Source organism: Lathyrus oleraceus, chromosome 4 (assembly GCF_024323335.1).
Source record: "Lathyrus oleraceus cultivar Zhongwan6 chromosome 4, CAAS_Psat_ZW6_1.0, whole genome shotgun sequence".
Taxonomy (NCBI): domain Eukaryota; kingdom Viridiplantae; phylum Streptophyta; class Magnoliopsida; order Fabales; family Fabaceae; genus Lathyrus; species Lathyrus oleraceus.
Genome location: NC_066582.1, coordinates 279,086,135 through 279,111,720, shown reverse-complemented (window position 1 = coordinate 279,111,720; position 25,586 = coordinate 279,086,135).

Below are 25,586 nucleotides of genomic sequence, written 5' to 3'. Positions count from 1 at the left end.
TGTCTGATTATTGTACTGATTTGTTTAGTATTCCCACAGGTACCTAAGTTGCTTTTAGTTCATTTGAACTTTGCTTTTGCTTGGTTGCTTAACCACTTAGGTATGATCCCTAATCTTCATGTAGTCTGGAAGACCTACTGTTATTGGTAGGCACATGTCTGAAGCCCTCCTTAAGAGGCAATGCTTGTGATTGTTTAATTTTGTGTCAAGCAGGTAAAGTCCTCTCATGAGGCAATTGGCAGATAAAAGAGATGTGTAATCCATCTCCTGCTACTCAGTGTGTCATTCACTTTGCTCACACCATGTGTTGATGCATTGTGAATAAGAACCCAAGATCTTATAGAGTCAATCATTTGTGGAGAAGAGTTCCTATTTTCTGAACTCCCACACTTTCCATTAATCAAAGCTCTCCCTGACCAGGGATAAGAGCTATGAGGCACACCCCTCATCTCCATTTCATCTGCTTCACCCTAACTCTCAATGTTAGGGTTAAGAGCTCAAAACAACCCATTCCAGTTGGCTGTAAGGCCTAACCTTGCTTGAGCCTAATTGATTGTATATAGTGTGTGCTAATTGACTTATTTGTTTGCTTACTTGATTCATCTGTGCATATTTGCTTGAGTGTGCCTTTGTGCATGTATCTTTATCACTTGTATATCATTTCATAAACATTGTTTATCACTTTGTAACATTTTGTTTTGTCATTGGAGGAGGCAAGCATAAGCCCATTGATTGGCAGTTGTTTCCTGTGATATGGTAGGAGACTAGTATAAGTCCATCGATTAGCACCTAGTATCCATGTTTCTTTTTGTTTTGGGAGATTGGTATAAGTCCATTGATTGGCATCTGGTATCCATTTTATTTTGGGAGATTGGTATAAGTCCATTGATTGGCATCTGGTATCCATTTTATTTTGTGAGATTGGTGTAAGTCCATTGATTGGCATCCGGTATCCATTTTTGCTTTGTGAGATTGGAATAAGTCCATTGATTGGCATCCGGTATCCATTTACTTTGTTCATCTGTTATTTACTTGTTGCCTTTTCCAAAGGAATCACTTGAATCATCTACATATGATCTCAAGAGGTGAACATCTAAGAAGTTTTACTTCCTCACCCTCCCACCTTTTGTTGCTTTAAACCTCCATTTGCAGGTTAACCCAAAATCAAAAACTGTTGTGCAAATATTTTCATCTGTTTTTCAAATTAGAAACCTAGGCCCTAGGCCTCTGATTTTCAAACTCCATTTTCACAATACTTCTTTTAAATTGAATTCTAATCATACTTTGACTTCATTTTTGTGAATACTCATAACCAGTTAATTTCACTCACTTAATTACTTTTGTGGCCCAAGTCCACTTCTTCATCAAGTTTTCATACATTAGCCATAGGTTTCAATTATCTTAGTGGTTGATGTTAATCTCACCTTTTTGTCCTTAGTGATCGAACCGTAAGACTTCCATACTGAAAACAGGGTTAATCCGTCTAGTATGTCGAAGCTATTCTCACATGGTGGACTTGTTGTTTGTATAAGGTTGAGTTTTCTCCCGTGGATAATGAAAGACCTTAGGGCTTTTGTTTAAAATCAATCCACTCACTTACTTTTGGAAATCTTTTAGCCGAACTACGGCGTTTTGATCCTTACCCTCCATGGAAAGGTACGTAGGCAACGGGTTCATCCGTTCAAACACAAAAACAATAAAAATTGAATATTCTTTCTCTCATCCCTTCAATCCATGTTTACACAATAAATATTTCATAAACAAATAACATTTCATACAACAAGTTGTGAAAAGGGCTCCCTAGGAGTACCTAGGACGTTTTGGGTGCCTAACACCTTCCCATTGCGTAATTAACCCCTTATCCAGATCTCTGACCTTTTCATTAGTTTTCTATGTGTAAAACTTCTTAGGCTTTTGTTCGTTTTTTAGCCATTCCTTTGGATAAATAAAAGTGCGGTGGCGACTCTATCTTTGTATGCTTTGCTTTTGATTTAGTCAATAAATCATAAAGTGACAAATACACCGCTACAGAAAAGTGGCGACTCTGCTGGGGATCCAAGTCATTGGTGGTTTTGCCTACTTTTCACCCTTGTCGTATGATATTGTTTATCTGTTATATGACATATTTTTGTACAATTTGGGATTACTGTATTGATTGTAATGCTTGAATTGCTTGATATACAATTGCTTGTTTGCTTGGTGATCTCTGTGAGATGAATTCTATACCCGAACTCGAGTGCATCTTAGGATAGGAGAATGGCATAGTCTCGTCGACTTGTGTGGAGTATTCCTTAGCAAGTTGACTTGCGAGTCCATTCACTTGGTGGAGGTCATGTTGGATTAATAATGTCACACAAGTTATTTGTGGTTAGGCATTATTCTTTTAACATGTGCCTTAGAAGCCAAGGACCTTAGTTTACCAAGCCCATCTTGGCCTATTTTTAGGACGTAGTGCGGAAGTCGTTCAGATGTAAGGTCTGATGCGATTGTTACGCGATACTACACTCATAAGAGTCTCTCTTGAGAATATTGTTGGAATACGAGTATTCGATCCTCCGATAATATTCGAAAGATGGGATGATGACTATGGGAACCTTTTGTAGAACATGTTCGGCAGGTTTAAACCCTAGTATACTCCCTTTGGGTGGTTCTTAACCGAGACTCCATGCTCGTGACTCTCAACAAACCCGTGATTCGTGGTTGAGTCGTTCAGACATCCTTAATATCAATGGAACTTGGGTGTCGATAAGGTGAAAACCATAATCCACCAAAATGGATGATTGATATTAAGGATGATTGAGCCGGTTCATGTACCGTTAATATCAATGGAACTTGGGTGTCGATAAGGTGTAAACCATAATCCACCAAAATGGATGATTGATATTAAGGATGCTATGAGCTTTCCCATGACCTTTGTTTGGTGTGGTTTGCTTGATCCTTGGGTGTGATTGTTGCATTCATACATTCATGCATTCATCTGCATTCATGTCATCAGAAAAATCAAGAAAATTTTCAAGGAACTTAAAGGGTTTATTTGCAAAATTTTCAGACATGGAAAGACCAAAAAGGCATACAAAGAAGTACAACTTTAGACAGCCCGATCTGAAAGAGTTAAGGAATCTGACATCTTATGTATTAGATCCTTTGGGTTTCAAGGCTCGTTATGGAAAGCTTCTGCCTCTGTTGACTACTCAGGTTGATGAAGGGTTGATGAGTACTTTGGCGCAGTTCTATGATCCTCTGTATCATTGCTTCTCTTTTCCGGACTTTCAGTTGTTGCCTACGCTCGAGGAGTATGCTCATCTCGTGGGTATTCCTATTCTGGATCAGGTGCCGTTCAGTGGCTTAGAGAGTATTCCGACTTCTCGAGACATCGCAGACTTGTTGCACATAGATGAATCCCTGATTGAAGCGCATATGACCACCAAAGGTGGAATTCAGGGTCTTCCTTCTGATTTCCTCGTTGCTCAAGCTACCGCTTATGGGAAGGCCATGAGTGAGGATGCCTTTGAGGCCATATTCGTGCTGCTCATCTATGGTTTAGTATTGTTCCCCAACATCGACAAATTTGTGGATGTGAACGCCATTAGGATCTTTTCTGTTCTTAATCCCGTTCCTACTCTGTTGGGTGATGCCTATTTCTCTTTGCATCTGAGGAATGCAAAGGGTGGAGGAGTTATCGTGTGCTGTTTGCCTCTGTTGTATAAGTGGTTTATTTCTCACTTACCGCAGACGATTGCTTTCAAGGAGAACAAGGGATGTCTATGGTGGTCTACGAGAGTTATGTCTCTCACTAATGACGATATCTCTTGGTATGATCGCGTGTATGATACAGTTCAGATCATTGATTATTGTGGTGAATTCCCTAATGTGCCTCTTCTTGGTACATGTGGTGGGATCAGCTACAACCCTATATTAACACGTCGTCAGCTTGGGTTCCCTCTAAAGGATAAACCTCATAACATTCTGTTAGAAGGTGTATTCTTTCAGGAAGGTAAAGATCCCCAAGGCCTGAAAGCCAGGATGGTCCGCGCTTGGCGCAAGATTCACAAGAAGGGTAGAAGCGAGTTGGGTCCGAAGAACTGCATTGCTTTGGAGCCGTATACTTCTTGGGTCAGACAGAGAGCTTCTGAGTATCTTATGCCATATGATTATCCGAGACCTACACCTTTGGTTGTGGCTGGGCCTTCAACCCTCCCTAACCAAGGCGAAGAGGAGTTGAGAGAAGAAGACTTTTCACGTGCCTGGATCCGTGAAAGAGAAGAGTCGCTTCAACAACTTAAAGAGAAGGACGCTCTGATTGAATTCCTCGAGCATCAGGTGATAGATGATCCGAACGATGCCTGGACTTCTCTGCTTCCTCAGTCTTCCAAATTCTGGAAGAGGAAGTATGATCGACTTGCTAAGGAGAAAGCGGATATGGAAGCAGCATATGAGAGAGAGATCAAGAGGCTTTGTGCATCTCGTCTTCCAGCATCTCGAGCTTCTAGGGATCCATAGGATGTTTATTTTCCTTTTCCCTTGTAATAATCAACAATGATGTACTTCTTTGTCTCGAATATATTTGATGAGATATTTTCCATATGCGGTTAAATGTTTTAAATTTCAAAATTTGCAAATGATACCCTAAAAGTTCCTTGAAATAAAAACAAAGCATATGCACGAGCATTGCATGCATCATTTGCATAAGTAGGTGTTGTTCTGGTTTTCTTGTCTGTGGCCTAACTCTGTGATCTTCATTTATTTTGAAGACAAGCTGACTCATCGGTACTACACCCAAGCTAATTCTGCAAGAGTGATGGATCAACTTGAACAAGAGAACCGTGACCTGAAAGAAGAGGCCGCTAGACTGAGCGCTCTGATGGAGCAATTCTTGGCTGCTCAGAATCAACCGTCTCCACCACCTGCAACTCCTCCACAGAGGACTGTTATTTCTGAGGTTGCTTCGTCAACAGTGCCAGCTGCTAGTGCCCATTTTGTGCCGAATGCCATGCCGCCCGGGTTTCCTTTGGGTATGCCTCCTGGTTTTATGCCAGATATTCCAGCTCCTACCTTTGCTTCTATGCCGGCATCTAGCCCGGTCCTTACGATGCCTCCTCCTGTCGTGCATTCCATTCCCAGGGTAGACGACACCATCTATCATTCTGAGCCGTCTGAGGGCCCAGATGTTAATGAAAAGATGGATGCCATGAATGACCAATTTCTTGAACTCCGCAAGGAATTGAAGACCCTTCGAGGGAAGGATTTGTTCGGTAAATCTGCTGTTGAGTTGTGCTTGGTTCCCAGTGTTAAGATACCCGTCAAATTCAAAGTCCCTGACTTTGAGAAGTACAAGGGGAACACCTGTCCGCTCAGTCACCTGGTTATGTATGCCAGTAAAATGTCTACTCAGACGGATAATGATCAACTGCTGATTCATTACTTCCAAGATAGTTTATCCGGTGCAGCTCTTCGGTGGTATATGAGCCTTGACAGTGCTAATATCCGTTCCTTCAACGATCTTGGCGAAGCCTTCGTCAAGCAGTACAAATATAATGTTGATATGGCTCCTGACCGTGATCAACTCAGAGCCATGTCCCAGAAGGACAAAGAGACATTCAAGGAGTACGCCCAGAGGTGGCGAGAGCTGGCAGCTCAGATTACTCCTCCGCTGGAAGAGAGGGAAATGACTAAGATCTTTCTGAAGATTCTTAGTTCATTTTACTATAAGCGGATGATTGCAAGTGCTCCCTCTGATTTCACTGAAATGGTGAACATGGGGATGCGATTGGAGGAAGATGTCCGGGAAGGACGTTTGTCCAAGGATGAAGGCTCTTCTAAACGATATGGGGCATTCAAGAAGAAAGATGGGGAGGCACATGCTGTGCAATCCCATGTTAAACCCAGAAGACCCTCTGATAAGAGGAGGCCATGGCGTCATCAGCACCAGGTGGCTAGTGTAGCACCTGTTTTCAGGGATAATCAGCAACCTCAACATTATCAACATCAGCAACACAATTATCAACAATCTCCTCAACCTTATCATCAACAACAGCATCGCCCTCAGCACCAGGCTTACCAGCCTCGCAGTAGTAATCCAGCTGGTCAGAATTATGAGAGGAAGAAGATCATTTTCGATCCGATTCCTGTATCGTATGCAGAGTTGTATCCCTCTTTAATAGAGCGGAAGTTGATTACTCCTAGGGATCCTCCGGCTATACCTGCTAACCCTCAGTGGTGGTATAAGCCTAATTTGCACTGTATCTATCATTCTGGCGCTCCGGGCCACGATGTAGAGAACTGCTTTCAGTTGAAGACTAAGGTTCAAGACCTTATGAGATGCGGCATTCTGAGCTTTGAGGACTCAGGCCCCAATGTTAAGAAGAACCCATTGCCCGAGCATGGGAAGTCAGTTAACATGGTCCAGGGTTGCCCTGGCAAATACATGGTCAAATACGTAAGCCATATTCGACAGTCATTGGTCGAGTTGCATCGGTTGCTGTGTGATTATAGTCATCTGGAGCACGACCATGACAGATGTCGTATCTGCTCCGTCAACAGATTAGGTTGTCGCCAAGTGCGAAAGGATCTTCAAGAGTTGCTAAATGATGGGACTATTGAGATTCTGCAGAACAGAAATGTTGATGAAGATGAACCTGAGGTGAATGTGATTTCTCCTGTGTTCAAGATCCCAGAGCCTGTTGTCATCCGATATGATGGTAGCAAACAGAAGGCCTCTCCCTCTCTGGTCATCAAGCCTGCAGGCCTTGTGCCTTATTCTTCCGAGAAAGCGATTCCCTTTCGTTACAGTGTTGTTGCTGTTGAAGAGGGGAAAGAAGTGTCGTTGCCTTCAACCTCTATGGTAAATGTTGCTGATGTGAGTGGGTTGACCCGTAGTGGTCGTGTATTTTCTGCACCTCCGAAGACTCATGTTGTTTCTGATTCCGCTGAGCGTCCGGTTGGGACTGCAGTGAATGTTCCGAATCCGGCACCTGTTGCCAAATCCTCCTCTGTACAAAAGACTCCTGCTTCTTCTGTTGGCCCTAGTGGCGTTGTGAATGAAGACTGTGATGAGATGCTGAAGCTCATCAAGAAGAGTGAGTATAACGTTGTAGATCAGCCTCTACAAACACCGTCCAAAATGTCCGTGCTATCTTTGCTTCTGAATTCAGAACCTCATAGGGAGGCTCTGCAGAAAGTGTTGGATCTGGCTTATGTTGATCAGGATGTCACAATTGAGCAGTTTGACAGTATTGTTGCAAACATCACTGCTTGCAACACTTTGAGTTTCTGTGACGCTGATCTCCCTGAGGAGGGAAGAGACCACAACATGGCTTTACATATTTCTATGAACTGCAAGAACGACGCCATATCCAACGTGCTGGTGGACACTAGGTCATCTTTGAATGTATTGCCGAAGACCACTCTTTCGAGATTGTCATATCAGGGGCCTCCCATGAGGCAGAGTGGTGTCGTTGTGAAACCTTTCGATGGGTCGCGCAAGACCGTGATTGGGGAAGTTGATCTCCCGATCAAGATTGGACCAAGCGATTTCCAGATCAACTTTCAGGTTATGTATATCCACCCATCTTATAGCTGTCTCCTTGGTAGACCATGGATTCACGAGGCTGGCGCCGTGACATCCACCCTACACCAGAAGCTGAAATTCGTCAAGAATAAGAAACTGGTTGTGGTAGGGGGAGAAAAGGCTCTCCTGGTTAGCCACTTGTCTTCTTTCTCATATATTGATGCTGAGGATGAAGTTGGAACTCCTTTCCAAGCTTTGTCTATTGCTGAGCCAATTGAGAAGAAGTCTCCTTCATTCGCTTCCTACCGAGATGCAAAACTGGCCATTGAATATGGTGCAGTTGCTGGTTTAGGGAAGATGATTGAGCTTGAAGACAACAAGTCCCGGGCTGGCATTGGCTATTCTTCTGGGGCATTCAACGAGCAAGGGCTGTTCAAGAGTGGAGGTTTCATCCACGCCAATTAGACTGAAGAAACTGCTGCTATTCTGGAAGAGGATGCAGAGGATTTGAGAAACTTTGTCATCCCTGGCGGTGTCTGCCACAATTGGGTCGCTGTGGATGTTCCTACAGTCATTCATAAGTCAGCGTAATTTATTCACTTTGTTCAAAAACCCTTCTCCCATGCCAAAAGGAGAAGTGAGGACATTATTGGCATCATATATACAATGATATTTTCATTCAATTAACGCATTGTTAAACATTTGTTTTTCCATTTTGTTTTCACTTTTTGCTTTTGCATGAAATCGGTGATCACAAAAAACCCTAAAAACAAGAATAAAAGCAATCTTTTCATCTGCATAATGATTTGTTTATTTAAATTCTAAAGTTTTATTATCCAAAATCATTATGCAGGTTGATTCTTAAACCCATTGAACATAATGATCCAACGCCATCTCCCAATTTTGAATTCCCTGTATTCGAGGCAGAGGAAGATGATGTTGAAGGGATTCCTGATGAGATTTCCCATCTCCTTGAGCACGAAGAGAAGATCATTCAGTCGCATCTCGAGAATCTGGAAACAGTCAACTTGGGGTCTGAAGATTGTGTTCGTTTGGTGAAGATTGGGGCACTCCTTGAAGAGTCTGTCAAGAAGGGGTTGATCAGTTTGCTACGAGAATATTCCGATATCTTCGCTTGGTCGTATGAAGACATGCCAGGTCTAGATACAGATATTGTGCAACATTTCCTGCCTTTGAAGCCTGACTGCGTGCCTGTGAAGCAGAAGCTCAGAAGAACTCATCCAGATATGGCAGTGAAGATCAAAGAGGAAGTTCAGAAGCAAATTGATGCGGGGTTTCTGGTGACTTCTACATATCCTCTATGGGTGGCCAACATTGTGCCTGTGCCTAAGAAAGACGGAAAAGTCCGTATGTGTGTTGATTACAGAGATTTGAATAAAGCTAGTCCGAAAGATGATTTTCCTCTACCACACATTGACATGTTGGTAGACAATACAGCTAAATTCAAAGTCTTCTCGTTCATGGACGGATTTTCCGGTTATAATCCAATCAAGATGGCACCCGAGGATATGGAGAAGACAACATTCATCACACCTTGGGGAACATTCTGTTATCGAGTGATGCCCTTCGGTTTGAAGAACGCCGGAGCCACGTATCAACGTGCTATGACTACCTTGTTTCATGATATGATGCACAAGGAGATAGAGGTCTATATCGATGACATGATTGCTAAGTCTAGAACGGAAGTTGAACATGTTGAACATTTGTTGAAGCTTTTTCAGCGTTTGAGGAAGTACAAGCTTCGTCTGAATCCGAACAAATGTACATTTGGAGTCCGTTCTGGCAAGTTGTTGGGTTTTGTTGTCAGCGAGAGAGGTATTGAAGTTGATCCTGCAAAGGTCAAAGCAATACAAGAGATGCCTGCGCCCAAAACTGAGAAGCAAGTCCGAGGTTTTCTTGGCCGCTTGAACTATATTTCCATATTTATATCCCACATGACTGCCACATGTGCGCCGATATTCAAGCTCCTCCGGAAAGATCAGTCTCATGATTGGACCGAGGATTGCCAGAACGCTTTCGACAGTATCAAAGAGTATCTGTCTGAACCTCCAATATTATCTCCGCCTGTAGAAGGAAGACCTCTGATCATGTATCTGACTGTTCTTGAAGACTCAATGGTTTGTGTACTCGGTTAATAAGACGAATCGGGAAAGAAAGAATCTGCTATCTACTACCTCAGTAAGAAGTTTACTGGTTGTGAGTCTCGATACTTTATGCTTGAGAAGACGTGATGTGCTTTGGCTTGGGCTGCTAAGCGTTTGCGCCAGTACATGATAAATCATATAACTTGGTTGATATCCCGAATGGATCCAATCAAGTATATTTTCGAGAAGCCTGCTTTAACTGGGAGGATTGCCCGTTGGCAGATGTTGTTGTCTGAGTATGATATCGAGTATCGAGCTTAGAAAGCTATCAAAGGTAGTATCTTGGCTGACCATTTGGCACATCAGCCGATTGAAGATCATCAGTCTGTTCAGTACGACTTCCCAGACGAGGAGATTCTGTATTTGAAAATGAAAGATTGTGATGAGCCTACACTTGATGAAGGTCCAGAACCTGGTTCCAGATGGACGATGATGTTTGATGGCGCTGTGAATCAGTACGGAAATGGAATTGGGGCAGTAATCATTACTCCTCATGGCACACATATTCCTTTTACAGCAAGGCTAACTTTCAAATGCACGAATAATATGGCTGAGTATGAAGCCTGCATTATGGGATTGGAAGAATGTATTGATTTGAGAATCAAGCATCTTGATGTGTATGGTGATTCGACCTTGGTTGTCAATCAGATCAAGGGTGAATGGGAGACGAATCAACCTGGTCTCATCCCGTATAGAGATTATGCGAGGAGGATTTCAACGTTCTTTACAGAAGTTGACTTTCATCATATCCCTCGAGAAGATAATCGGATGGCAGATGCGCTTGCTACGCTTGCTTCGATGATTGTAGTCAAGTATTGGAATGAAGTTCCCAATATCACCGTGATGCGCTTGGATAGACCAGCTCACATATTTGCAATTGAAGAAGTCAAAGATGATAAGCCTTGGTATTTTGATATCAAGAATTTCCTTCAGAACCAGGTTTACCCGCCTGGGGCATCTGTGAAAGATAGGAAAACTCTGAAAAGGTTATCAGGCAGTTTCTACCTCAGTGGTGAAGTGCTATATAAGAGAAATTTTGACATGGTTTTGCTCAGATGCGTGGATAGACACGAAGCAGACCTGTTGATGACTGAGGTCCATGAGGGTTCATTTGGTACTCATTCCAATGGACATGCCATGGCTAGGAAGATGCTGAGAGCAGGCTACTATTGGCTGACAATGGAGTCTGACTGCTGCAAATATGTGAAGAAATGCCACAAGTGTCAGATTTATGCGGATAAGATTCATATTCCTCCGACACTTCTGAATGTGATTTCATCACCTTGGCCTTTCTCTATGTGGGGAATCGACATGATCGGCATGATTGAACCGAAAGCGTCCAACGGACACAGGTTTATTCTCGTAGCAATTGATTACTTCACCAAATGGGTTGAAGCCGCATCGCATGCGAATGTGACCAGGAAGGTGGTTGTGAAGTTTATTAAGAATCAGCTCATTTTCCGTTATGGTGTGCCAGATAAGATCATTACTGATAATGGATCTAATCTGAATAATAAGATGATGGAAGAGTTGTGCGCGGAATTCAAGATTGCACACCATAACTCCTCTCCCTACAGACCTAAGATGAATGGGGCTGTTGAAGCTGCTAACAAGAATATCAAGAAGATTATCCAGAAGATGGTTGTTACTTACAAAGATTGGCATGAGATGCTGCCATTTGCTTTGCATGGGTATCGTACATCTGTTCGCACTTCAACAGGGGCAACCCCTTTCTCTCTTGTTTATGGCATGGAGGTTGTTCTCCCAGTAGAGGCGGAGATCCCATCAATGAGAGTCTTGATGGAAGCCAAGTTGACTGATGCTGAATGGATTCAGAGTCGTTACGACCAGCTGAATTTAATTGAAGAGAAGCGATTGACTGCCATGTGCCATGGTCAGTTATATCAGCAGAGAATGAAGAAAGCATTCGATAAGAAGGTCAAGCCTTGTGTGTTCTGAGAAGGTGACCTCGTGCTCAAGAAAGTCTTATCTTTCGCGCCTGATTCCAGGGGCAAGTGGACTCCAAACTACGAGGGTCCATATGTTGTCAAGAGAGCCTTTTCAGGCGGAGCTTTGATGCTCACAACTATGGATGGGGAGGATTTCACTCGTCCTGTGAATTCAGATGCAGTCAAGAAATACTTTGCCTAAAAAAAAGAGAAAAAAAAAGTACAGAAAAAACAGAATAGCTCGCTAAGTTGAAAACCCGAAAGGGCGGCTTAGGAAAAAATGAGCGTCTCGGTGGAAAACCCGAAAGGGCGATCCAGGCAAAAATTAGAGACAAAAAAGAAAAGATGAATTTGCGTCCCGCTAGATTGAGTACCTCACCCTGGGGCAATCTAGGCAAAAATTAGGGATTTGGCAAGTAACTGCATCCTGACAAGACTTTCTGTTTCACAGCTGTCTTTTCGTTAGAGATTCTCGATTCGTCGCTGACTGAAGCTTCGAATACATTGAAATTCAAATTGGTAGAGAAAGGATCATTATGTTCAATGTAGCCCTCTTCCAATATATATCACTGATTTCAAACTTGTACAGATCTATGGAGTTTTGTCATTCGCAGACTACCATTCCATCAAATCAATTTGAGCTTTTATCCAATTATTTGCACTCTTATTTGTTTCAATTCAACAAATGTTTTGCATGTTTTAATTGATAAAATGTCATTGTTTTAAACAAACAAATGTTTTCATAAAAATTGTTTTTAAACAAAGTGAACATTCACCATGATGAAAGGATACCTAAGAATTTCTCAGTGCTCTCCCAAGGGTGACATGATTTCCAACAGGGTAAGACATTTGTTCATATTCCTGGCATGTTTGTATCCTCTTTCTCCAGACCGTTGTTGGGGTTGCTCCCCAAGCACAGCTTCTGTTGAGTTTGTCTGTGTTCCCAGAGCAGAGTGCTTGTTGGAAACTTCAGTTTTCCTCTCTTGCAGCATTCTCTCCCCAGCACGGTTGATTTCCTTTTGGAAGATTCAGTAGTTGGTGGGTTGACACCCCGTGACTTTGTCTTTTTCCCCGGTGAAGTCGCCAGAGGAGTTGTTGATATGATATTTCATCTAAGATATCTCCCCATCAGAGTGCTTGTCGAGGTTTTCACCTCCCCTCCCTTCAGCAGAGCAGTGAGGTCTTTCCTCCTCAGCAGTTGTGGTATTTTGTGAAGGTTCAGTACTTGGTGGTCGATCCCCGGTTCTCCTTCTATTTTCTCAGGTAAATCTCTAGTAGATTGGTTGCGTGGTGGTTTGTACCTATGTTGATTTCTCCCCTGCAAAGAGTGGGTGATTTCCTGATGTTTTGATCCCCAGTAGAGTGGCTTGTATGGCAGAATCTACTTGTGTGATCTTTTCTCCCTCAGTGGGTTGTTCCCCAATGGAGTCGCTGACAGTATCCCCAGTAGAGTTGCCTGTGCGGCTAGATTCTACTTGTGTGTTCTGTTCTCTTCAGCAGATCTTGCCCGTGCAGCGAACTCCTTTTTCTCAGATGAGAATGATAATCTCTTGCAGAAGTCTCATGATTTCTCCGCATCTCCAACAGAGTTGCTTCCGTGGCAGTTCCTGCCTGCTGTGAACTTTTGTTCCCCAGTTGGGTTGATTGACGATCCGTCATTCAGAGATTTGCTGATTCCTTTGATATCTCTGATCTCTTGCTTCCTCGCAGATCTTTGCTTTTCAGCATGCAGATCTTGAGCAGATTGGCTTTCCATTGGATTTCTTATATTTTTCCTCTGGAAGTGTAGTACCGGGCGTTTGTTCCCTGGGCCTGTTTGTGTTAGAAATGTCTGTTTTGTCAACATTCATCAAACATAAATCACGCATATTCATGCATAATCATAAACATACAAAAATATTCATGTTGCATTTTTGCCATGTATCTTTTGTTTGTTGTCTCCTGCTAAGGGTGATACAGATCTCTCCAGTAGATCTTCCCAAGCAGATGTCGGGTGTCTAATATCTCAATATAGAGTCAACCCTTTAAGCATAGAGTGTCTATCCTTTCCTGCCATTTCCCCACTAAGATACATCCTCGTGGATGACGGTTGTTTCCGTTCCCTCCTAACACATATAATGGGACGGGTTTTCCCTTTTGAGTTTTATCCTCATTAGGACGACTATTGATTCAGTTCGCCTTTTTGGTTTGATCCTAAATTGGCCCTTTTTCAACTGTCTCTCGTGCTTCCCTGTGGTATAAATGAATAGTTGCTTACTAACCGGCGCTCATTCATCTTATCCTCAGTGGAACTCTTGGCTTTCTGGTTACAAACCGACAGTCGTAAGTCCTATCTGTGTGGTTTACTACCTAATAACCGGTAGTTATAAACCCTATTTTTCTCCCCTAGCGGAGTTAACTTTGTTGTTCATCCCAACCGATGATAGTTACTCTTTTGTGGTTTTCTACCCAGTATTTGGTAGATGTAATCCCCTCTTTATGGTTATCTTCATCCGGTATTCGATGTTGATTTTCCCTCTCTCTTCTGGGTAATTGCTCTTTGCTAGCAATTTTATCCCCAGCGGGTCCTTTCACCGTTTGCCAGTGATTGTGTTCCTTGGATCATTGATTTTCATCAATGTATTCCCAGCGAGTCGGCTTTCATTTACCTTCTTGTTGGTAATGTTTGTTGCTCCCTTTGATCGGTCATCATTATATACCTAATTGGGTATCCCGATACCTTTCTTTTCGGATGATTTATCCTTTAACAACCTACAACCCGGTTATGGATAATCTTCCATGCGAGGTTATTATCTACGTTTTGACGGCTATAGATAATATATCTCATGCACTCTTCGGTCGAAGCCTTTCGTGTTTCCCCAGTCGAGTAAGATTCGTTGTCCCTTTGCGGAACCGAATATTCACCCCTTTCCTCCTGGATAATTTCCGGACGCTTGCAATTTATCCTCAGTGAGTCATCTTTCATCTACCCTGTTGTGGTTGGTAACGATTGTTTCTCGATTTCGGATGATTTATCCTTTAACAACCTACAACCCGGTTATGGATAATCTTCCATGCGAGGTTATTATCTACGTTTTGACGGCTATAGATAATATATCTCATGCACTCTTTGGTTCAATCTTTTGATTGTTTTCTCCAGCAGAGTAAGATTCGTATTCCTTGTGGAATCGAATGTCCATCCTATAAACAAGTCTGCTTTTCTAGATTTCTTCAGGATGATGAGTGTTTTGGAACACAAACCAACTCACGATTTCGGATGATTTATCCTTTAACAACCTACAACCCGGTTTTGGATAATCTTCCATGCGAGGTTATTATCTACGTTTTGGTGGCTATAGATAATACATCTCATGCACTCTTTGGTTGAATCCTTTGTTTGTTTCCCCAACTGAGTAAGATTCGTATTCCTTGTGGAATCGAAGGTCCATCCTATAAACAAGTCTGCTTTTCTAGCTTTCTTCAGGATGATGAGTGTTTTGGAACACACACCAATTCACTTCTTGGTCGGTCACCTGTTATATACCTATAACCCGGTATCCTTGGTGTTCCTTCCTGTCTGCTCCCTATTGCGACCCTGGTCCCCTGTGGAGTCAGATTTCCCTGAGTTGAAGTATACCTTTTTCAGGTTTTCCTCAAATGATTTGGTCGATTGATATCTCTCACCTGTACACAGGTCTTAGATATTCATTCTTCCCGAGCATGTTACTCACTAACCGGTAACATCTCATCCTTTGGTTTCCCCTGGAAAGTCTTTTGTTAGATTTCCCCAGCGGAGTTGTGGATAGTTTGAGTCAGCTTGAGTCTTTCCAATGGATGTGTTTTCCTTTGGAATTCTTTCTTCCCCAGTTTGAGTCCTTTACTTCCCAGTAAGGTCTCCAGTCGAGTCGTGTCCTGCTCACGCAGCGTCAGTCTCCCCTAATTCAGAGTCGTGTCCTGCTCACGCATTTTTTTCTTATCCCCATGAGAGTCCTGTCAGAGTCTCTGTTCCTGGTGAGTGTATCACTCCGATGGATCGTCTTTTCTTCTTTGTGGACTCGTATTCTCCACAAAGATAGTTTGTTTTGCATTCATACATTTGCATCATGAGGTCTCTCAGGGACCAAAATTCATCTCATTATCGTTATTTAAGCCCATTCTACCGCGTCGAGATGAAGACTTTAACCTTCACTTCTCCGGCTAGAATGACCTTAAATAGGGGCATCTGTAAGACCCCAATTTTGTCCCTAAGATCCCTCATGGCATCATATCATATCATTGCATTGCCTCAAGGATCATTGTGCACCTTGCTTCCTTCCCTGTGGGTGGGTTATCTTTTTTAGAGTGGTTCTTGATCACCAAGCATTCCTTGCATTTATATGTCATTGCTTTTCTTTCAATCTCTAACCAAAAGTACAAAAATATGTCATCTAACCTTTGTCTTGCAGTTGAAGCAATAACAGGTCAAGGCAATCAAAGGCATCCATTGAGCAATAGATGGTGGTCATTCTTGAGATTTGGACCCCACAATCATTCACAAGAGTTCACATGAGTTGTGATGCCATTTTGAAGCAAAATCCCAAGTGTTAGAAGCTTGAATTTCCTCAGAACATTCTTCAAGTCAACTGAAGACCTAGAAGGTCAACTGCAAAGTCAACTGTGGATTTGGAGGTGGGAAGTGATTGGAAATACTTCATTCATGTTCAAACAAGTCTCATTTTACATTTCAAACACTCACATTGAAGAATTTGAAGTCAGGTCAAAATTTTCCAAAAATAGCAAGTGACCTATAATTTGAACTTTCCAAAAATGGAAAGATTTTGGACCAACTTCAACTCAATGTTACATCATCAAGAAAGCTTCAAATGAAATTTTATTGAACATGAAAGTTGTAGATCTTTCTCTCCCATTTCCAAAATGTCCAAGATCATGGATTTATGATGTGTGGTTGAGGAGATATGATCCAATCATTGCCAAATATGCATGGGACTTCAAATGGGCATAACTTTTGAACCAAAGCTCCAAAATGAGTGGTTCTTTTTGCATTTTGTTCATCATGACTTGTAGTTTCCAAACATCTCATTACATGGCTTGAATTTAGCTTGCATGATCATGTGCTCACTCATGAAGATTTTTGAAGGAAATTTCATAAAATCATTTTGGATGATTATGTGCATAAAACACCAATCCATAAATGTGCATGGGCCTTGTTTAAGAGGTTTTGGGTCAGAGTTGAGCACTGTTCACGCATGCATGAAGTGCATGAGGTGAAAATCTAATTTTGTACATACACCTCATAAGTTGCTAATCTCAATTGCATTTGGCTTAAACAGGTTTTCAACATCATTAGCAGGACCTATATATTGTTAATCATAACTGCTTTCAGGGATTAACATCCATTTTCAGATCTGAATCTCAAATCAACCAAATTTTTCTCTCAAAAATATTTTGCAATTCTTCACACAAGAGCCATTTCTACTGATTGATTCATGATCATGAAGCATTTTTGAGTGGAATTGAACGTGAATTCGAAGCAAATCGTGCCAGTTTGGACCATACTCAAGGCTTGAAGATTCAATGGAGCTTGCAAAATCTACTTGATTCACATGCATTTGAGCTTCAAATTCATCATCAATCACTTCAATAAGCATTGTAGAGAAGATTTGAGGCATTGCTGAGCTTTGTAAAGCACGATTCCAGTTTCTGTTCTTCAAGAGGTCAGCATTCAATCTCAATTATTCTTGAATTCATTATGATATTTGTGTAGATCTTGGCTTGGTGATGATTTTGATATGAAAATTGAGTGAAATGGCGCAATATTCATGAAGTTATGCTTGATTGAAAGTTTGATGTCAAATTTTATTTCCTTCTATCTGCACTTGTTAGGATGTTTTTGCATGATTTGTTTGTGGATCTTTGATGTGCATGGAATGATGATTCGAATGGTGTAATTATTTGTGATTTCTGGACGTGTTTTGGATTTTCTGGAAATCTGCATATGAAGTTCATCTTCATCTTCATGAGGAAGATGAAGATCATCACATTTCCAGGTTTAGCTACGAAATATGCATGCCTTGCTGCGGATTTGCTACGACCTTCATGCGTTTGCTACGAAATTCTGGGAATCGTTTCCAGCGCTAGGGCTTTAGTTAAACGCTGTCGTTTTAGCTTACGCGCTCAAATTCAAATTTGCACCAGGTTCGATCCTGGCCGAGCAAGATTTTCAAATGCTTCATCATTTTTCTCCTTTCCCTCCTATTTTCACATATCATGTCCATTTTGATTTTTAACTTTTTCCTCAACTTAGAAAAATCACAACAAATAGAAAAATGCACCAATTTGATCCCAATTTTTCGCAAAATGCTCCTTATTTTGTATAGTTTTTTATGAGCATGAATTTGCAAGTTGTGTCTGGCTGAAAAATAATTTGTTCTAGAATGATTGAGTACATATGCATTTTTGACCTTGCCTTGCTTATCTTGTTGTGAAATGCTTGTTTCTTATCCAATGAACTTGAAATTTTGCATGATGAATCTAGACACATTGCTTGACATTTTGGTTTTGGTTTGGTATTTTTCCTATGCTCCATTGCTGTTTTATGCTTGTGCTAACTTGGTGTGACAATTTGTGTCACACCTTTGATTGTCCAACTTGTGCAACTTGATTTCTATGCCAAATGATCTCTGATTCCCCTGATTTTTTGTATGTTGATCATGTTAGATGTCTTGAATGTGCATGAATTTTTCCAGATTTATTTGAATCATTTCTGTTTTGATTGGAATTTTTCATTCATGATGATCACATATGAGCTTTGAAATTGCCTTGAACTTCTTTTGATCATGAAATGCTTTTGGTGATTGATTTTGATGTGAGCCTTTTTAGGATATGTCAATATGAGTGTGAAGTTACTTTGTGTTAAATTTCAGCCCCTGTTTTGAATTTTTTCTCCATCTTTGACCCTAGGCTTTGACCTAGTGGTTTGTTGCTTATATTTGAGTTTTGATTTCAGGTTAAAGCATCAGAGTTCCATAGTTGATGATGCTCCATCATGTGAATATTGATATTTGCTTTTGATTGCTAACACTTGTGTGTTTTGTAGGTTGATGCTAACTCATTTGAGTTTGCCTTATGGCTTACACATTTTGTACATTGGGATTGTCTGTTGCTTATTGACTGTTGTCTGTTTGTCTGATTATTGTACTGATTTGTTTAGTATTCCCACAGGTACCTAAGTTGCTTTTAGTTCATTTGAACTTTGCTTTTGCTTGGTTGCTTAACCACTTAGGTATGATCCCTAATCTTCATGTAGTCTGGAAGACCTACTGTTATTGGTAGGCACCTGTCTGAAGCCCTCCTTAAGAGGCAATGCTTGTGATTGTTTAATTTTGTGCCAAGCAGGTAAAGTCCTCTCATGAGGCAATTGGCAGATAAAAGAGATGTGTAATCCATCTCCTGCTACTCAGTGTGTCATTCACTTTGCTCACACCATGTGTTGATGCATTGTGAATAAGAATCCAAGATCTTATAGAGTCAATCATTTGTGGAGAAGAGTTCCTATTTTCTGAACTCCCACACTTTCCATTAATCAAAGCTCTCCCTGACCAGGGATAAGAGCTATGAGGCACACCCCTCATCTCCATTTCCTCTGCTTCACCCTAACTCTCAATGTTAGGGTTAAGAGTTCAAAACACCCCATTCCAGTTGGCTGTAAGGCCTAACCTTGCTTGAGCCTAATTGATTGTATATAGTGTGTGCTAATTGACTTGTTTGTTTGCTTACTTGATTCATCTGTGCATATTTGCTTGAGTGTGCCTTTGTGCATGTATCTTCATCACTTGTATATCATTTCATAAACATTGTTTATCACTTTGTAACATTTTGTTTTGTCTATGGAGGAGGCAAGCATAAGCCCATTGATTGGCAGTTGTTTCCTGTGATATGGTAGGAGACTAGTATAAGTCCATCGATTGGCACCTGGTATCCATGTTTCTTTTTGTTTTGGGAGATTGGTATAAGTCCATTGATTGGCATCTAGTATCCATTTTGTTTTGGGAGATTGGTATAAGTCCATTGATTGGCATCTGGTATCCATTTTGTTTTGTGAGATTGGTGTAAGTCCATTGATTGGCATCCGGTATCCATTTTTGCTTTGTGAGATTGGAATAAGTCCATTGATTGGCATCCGGTATCCATTTACTTTGTTCATATGTTATTTGCTTGTTGCCTTATCCAAAGGAATCACTTGAATCATCTACATATGATCTCAAGAGGTGAACATCTAAGAAGTTTTACTTCCTCACCCTCCCACCTTTTGTTGCTTTAAACCTCCATTTGCAGGTTAACCCAAAATCAAAAACTGTTGTGCAAACATTTTCATCTGTTTTTCAAATTAGAAACCTAGGCCCTAGGCCTCTGATTTTCAAACTCCATTTTCACAATACTTCTTTTAAATTGAATTTTAATCATACTTTGACTTCATTTTTGTGAATACTCATAACCAGTTAATTTCACTCACTCAATTACTTTTGTGGCCCAAGTCCACTTCTTCATCAGGTTTTCATACATTAGCCATAGGTTTCAATTATCTTAGTGGTTGATGTTAATCTCACTTTTTTGTCCTTAGTGATCGAACCGTAAGACTTCCATACTGAAAACAGGGTTAATCCCTCTAGTATGTCGAAGCTATTCTCACATGGTGGACTTGTTGTTTGTATAAGGTTGAGTTTTCTCCCGTGGATAATGAAAGACCTTAGGGATTTTGTTTAAAATCAATCCACTCACTTACTTTTGGAAATCTTTTAGCCGAACTACGGCGTTTTGATCCTTACCCTCCATGGAAAGGTACGTAGGCAACGGGTTCATCCGTTCAAACACAAAAACAATAAAAATTGAATATTCTTTCTCTCATCCCTTCAATCCATGTTTGCACAATAAATATTTCATAAACAAATAACATTTCATACAACAAGTTGTGAAAAGGGCTCCCTAGGAGTACCTAGGACGTTTTGGGTGCCTAACACCTTCCCATTGCGTAATTAACCCCTTATCCAGATCTCTGACCTTTTCATTAGTTTTCTATGTGTAAAACTTCTTAGGATTTTGTTCGCTTTTTAGCCATTCCTTTGGATAAATAAAAGTGCGGTGGCGACTCTATCTTTATATGCTTTGCTTTTGATTTAGTCAATAAATCATAAAGTGACGAATACACCGCTACACGATTAACTCAGAGAGCCAAGGTTAACTAACTCCAAACCTAAATCATAACTAATTCCAAACCTAACCAAACTCCAAACCTCACTCCTATTTAAACAGTTCATCACCCTCATTCAATCAATTTTTTTGGATTTTGGCCTAAAACTCACTCTCATTTCTGCAACAATCTCTCCCTCACCATTCACTCAGTGCTCTCATCTCTCATAAGCCATTGAAGCTTTACATTGAAGCTTCAAATTGCTTAAGCTGAACCTAATCACTCTGGTTTCATCGTTCCTGATTTCCAAAAGAAAAAGAAAAAGAAGAAGAAGAAAGGAAAAGAGAAGAGGACGAATCGTGTAATCAAGGACTCACCTGACAAATTTTCCGATCTCCTTCTCCGGTAAGTCATTGGTCTATTTTGACTTTTTCTTGCTTTTAAGTCACCAAAGCATAGTATCTAGGGAGGAGAGTTCAAGCCCCATGGTGGTAAACGCCAATTCACTCCAAATTCTATTTAATTTGAGTTTAATGATTTAGCGTTCTTCCAAGAGATCCCTCAATTTAGCTTACACATCAACCAATTCCCATAATCATTCCCATATTCATCTCCAGCATAGCATAGCGCGTCTGATGGTGTTCAAATTTTTAGTTTAGGCAAACACCGTCGCCGGCGGCAGCCGCCGACGCGGTGGTATGCGGAGGTCGACCGGTGAGCTGAGTGTGTGTGAAAGGAAGTAACGCGCGCCATTCATTTTGATTCAAACCTGTTAACTTAGACAAGTCAACCTGGAGTGGTGATAGGCTTAGTGTTCTCTAGGCCCACTAAAACTCTGTTTCATACGCCCCATTTATAGTGCACCCCTCTGTGAATATTAAGAGAATTTGACATGATTCCCTTAGGATTAAAATTTGACATTAGGATTGAATCATTTCCTAACATTTGTAGATTCCTTTAGGACTTATAAATAGGATTTTTAATCAATATTTTGACTAATATGCACATGCTCCTTTAGGGCTTCTAACTTAGAATTTTCAATCAACTTTAATCAATCAATGCATGATCCCTTAGGATAGTTTCTAACAACTACTAACTTCTAGAGTAGGATTAACCTAATTCTCTAAAACCAAAACAAAATCCATGATTACATTGATCAAAAGAAATTTTGATTAATTAAATCCTTTAAACTTGTATAATCCCACAGTCTAAATTGAGTGACCAAAAGACCCTTGGTCACTTAATGAGACTTTTCTTCTAAGTTGTGGAGCTCAAGGCCTCAAGTCAAGATCTTCAATCAAGGCATCCTCAATCATACCAAGCAGCGGATTATACAAGCATATCAAATGTAGCATCTTCAAAAGCTTGTCAAGTCAAGGTTAGGATTGTGTGGCATGAGCCTTAAGTAATAGAGAAGGAGTGGGACTGGAGTATTCCTACCCCCATTCTGAATATCTTTGGGTATGGAACGTATGACCCAGTGCTCATCGTATTCGCCTCTATTCATAGACTTTAGCACAATTCTAATCATACGATTGACATGTCTCTCTCACTACAAAGCAATACAACAAGCAAGGACTACATCAACAACTTATCAATCGTGAATCAAGTTGTACGATACGAGCCTTAAGCAATAGAGAAGGAGTGGGATTGGAGTATTCCTACCCCCATTATGAGTATCTTTGGGTATGGGACGTATGACCCAGCGCTCATCGTATTCACCTCTATCCATAGACTTTGGTGCAATTCGAATCTAACGATTGATAAGGTCTTCATCAACACAAGAAACAACTAAAAAGATTCTTCTCTCTCAACTTGAAAGTTATGATGAGAATTACATGCCATGAGCCTTAAGTATTAAAGAAGGAATGAGACTGGAGCTTTCCTACACTCGTTTTGGATATCTTTGGGTGCGAGACGTTTGGCTCGTTGCTTATCATATCCATATTTACTCATAGACTTTAGTGTGATTCTTATCAAATAACTATCAGGTATATTCCACTCTTTCCATTCTCCATTCTAATCATTTCAATCCAATCATTCTATCATCTCTTCTTGCCTCCAATCATATCGTCTTCAGCCCTAGTGGGCTGAACTACGAAAGCTCTGATTTCCTTATTGCATTATAAGGGTACGTAGGTAGGGTAACCCGGTATCTTCGTGAGCTAACTTATTTATCAACCTACCTTATCTATCTAATCAATCATTCTCCATCATACTATGTTTTTGAGATCAATCATACTTCTCCTTGGACTCCTTGTCTATCCTTTTGGGATGTCTTAACGACAGTCCATCCCTTCAATCGAGAGTTGTTTGGGCTACAACCTCAAACACTTAATTCAGTCTTTCTTTTTGGCTTTACCTTATAGTGGCAACCTGCTAGTCCACGTACTGGTAAATGCCAACCTTGCTCTTCGATTTATAGTCTATCTCCATTTGGATCCAAGATACTATTCTTGTTTGATCTCGAACTGTTTGTGTCCCCAGCAAGTGAGGCTATTCCCTACAATCATTCCTTGAATTGGTGTTTTTCTTGTGAGCCCCCGTTGCTTAGACAAATGTCCTTTCTCTCTATTATCGTAGTTCCGAACTATAATTGCTCTGATTTTCTCATTGCACGATGAGAATACGTAGGCACGAGGATGCGAATCCTTGGCGAGCATACTTCTAATTATTCCTTCTTCCGCCTTAGGGCATCATTCATATCTTTCATAATTCATTATCTACCTTCGAACATAAATCGTTCACCCAGTAAACATATCATCTCTTTGACATCGAAATACACTTTCTTTGGGATTCCATTTACACCCTTCTAGGACACCTAATGTAGTCCACCATTCTACCTAGAGTTGTTTGGGCTACAACCTCAAACATTTAATTCCTTCCTTTTTTGGCTAAACACCCTATCGTGGCGGCCCGCTAGTCCACATAGCGGTTAGAGTTGTTTCCCTCTATGGTTCAAATTTCATTTCACTTTTGGATTCCAACACATTCTCACCTTTTTATTTCAAACAATACTTATCCAGTCACTTGTCACCAAGTATTCAATTTTGTGACCTCGGTCACTTCACTCCGTTCATATCCATAATACATCCATATTCTACCTTCATTCACTCCATGTGATATACCAGTTATTTGAGCCAAATACACTATCTCTTTATGCTCCTTCTTGCATCACCTTCTGAACCAAGAGATGTTTGGGATTGTGCCCAAACACCCATTTCTTCGTCTTTTTGGCGTTACCCTATAGTGGCGGTCTTACTAGCCCACGTGCTGGTAATGGCCACCTTACCCTTAGGTTCATCTTTTCACCCTTGTTGGAGTTCAAAACACTATCCTTGGGTTCAGACCATACTTCGATCACAACTCCTTTCCATCTCCCGCCTCTAGTTCCTTGAACTATGAAGCTCTGAATTCCTCATTACACCATGAGGATATGTAGGCATGAGGGCCCTAATCCTCGCCGAGCACTATATATATTTCCTTTCCTTTCCCCATTCTTTTGCGAGTAATCTTAGATATCACACCTATTCGAGCAAGAACAATCAAAACGGTTCCCATGTAGTACCGTGGATGCTTGGGGTGCTAATACCTTCCCCTTGCATAACCGACTTCCTTACCCAACATATCTCTTTCCGCCGGGTTTTATCGATGTTTTCCCTTTCCTTCGGGAATAAATAAAGTTCGATGGCGACTCTGTTGCATGTTCGAGCGTGCGATACGTTCGGGTATATTTCCGCTAGCTTCAGCAGGCATTTCTTGTATTGCTTTGACCTTGGCAGGATCAACTTCAATACCCTTCTCCATGACAATAAAGCCCAACAACTTACCAGAACGAACACCAAAAGTGCACTTATTAAGATTCAAGCGGAGTTTGTACTTCTTCAAACGCTGGAATAACTTCAACAAATGCTCAACATGTTCTTCCTCATCACTTGATTTAGCAATCATATCATCAACATAGACTTCAATCTCTTTATGCATCATATAATGAAAAAGAGTATTCATAACTAAATGTTCCCCAGGGTGTAATGATTATGGTCTTCTCCATATCTTCAGGTGCCATCTTGATTTGATTATAACTGGAAAATCCATCCATAAATGAAAAGACTTTGAATTTAGTTGTATTATCTACCAACATATCAATGTTGGCAGAGGAAAATCATCTTTTGGACTAGCTTTGTTAAAATCTCTATAATTAACACACATACAGACTTTTCCATCTTTCTTAGGAACGAGCACAATATTGGCCACCCACTGCGGATACTCGGCGGTAACAAGAAAACCAGCATCAATTTGCTTCTGCACTTATTCTTTGATCTTTACCGCCATATCAGGATGAGTTCTCCTTAACTTTTGCTTGACCGGCGGGCATTCTGGCTTCAACAAAAATCTATGCTCCACAATCTCAGAATCCAAACCAGGCATGTCTTGATAGGACCAAGTAAACACATCTAAATACTCTCGAAGAAGATTAATCAACCCCTTCTTAGTCTCTGGACACAGTTGAGACCCGATCTTGACTTCCTTTACATCATCTTCGGAACCTAAGTTAACTAGTTCAATCTTCTCTTCGAACGACTGAATGGATTTTTCCTCGTGCTCAAGTAAACGAGATAATTCATCAGATACTTCTTTGTCACCAGTTTCTTCTTCAACCTCAAACACGGGGAAATCAAAGTTTGGAGAGGGAGTAGGATCATTATATTCAATGGGTTTGGGAACCAACCTGCATAATGATTTGATATTTTGATTTTAGAGAAGTGAATTGTGACCAAATATTATGCAGATGGAAGTTT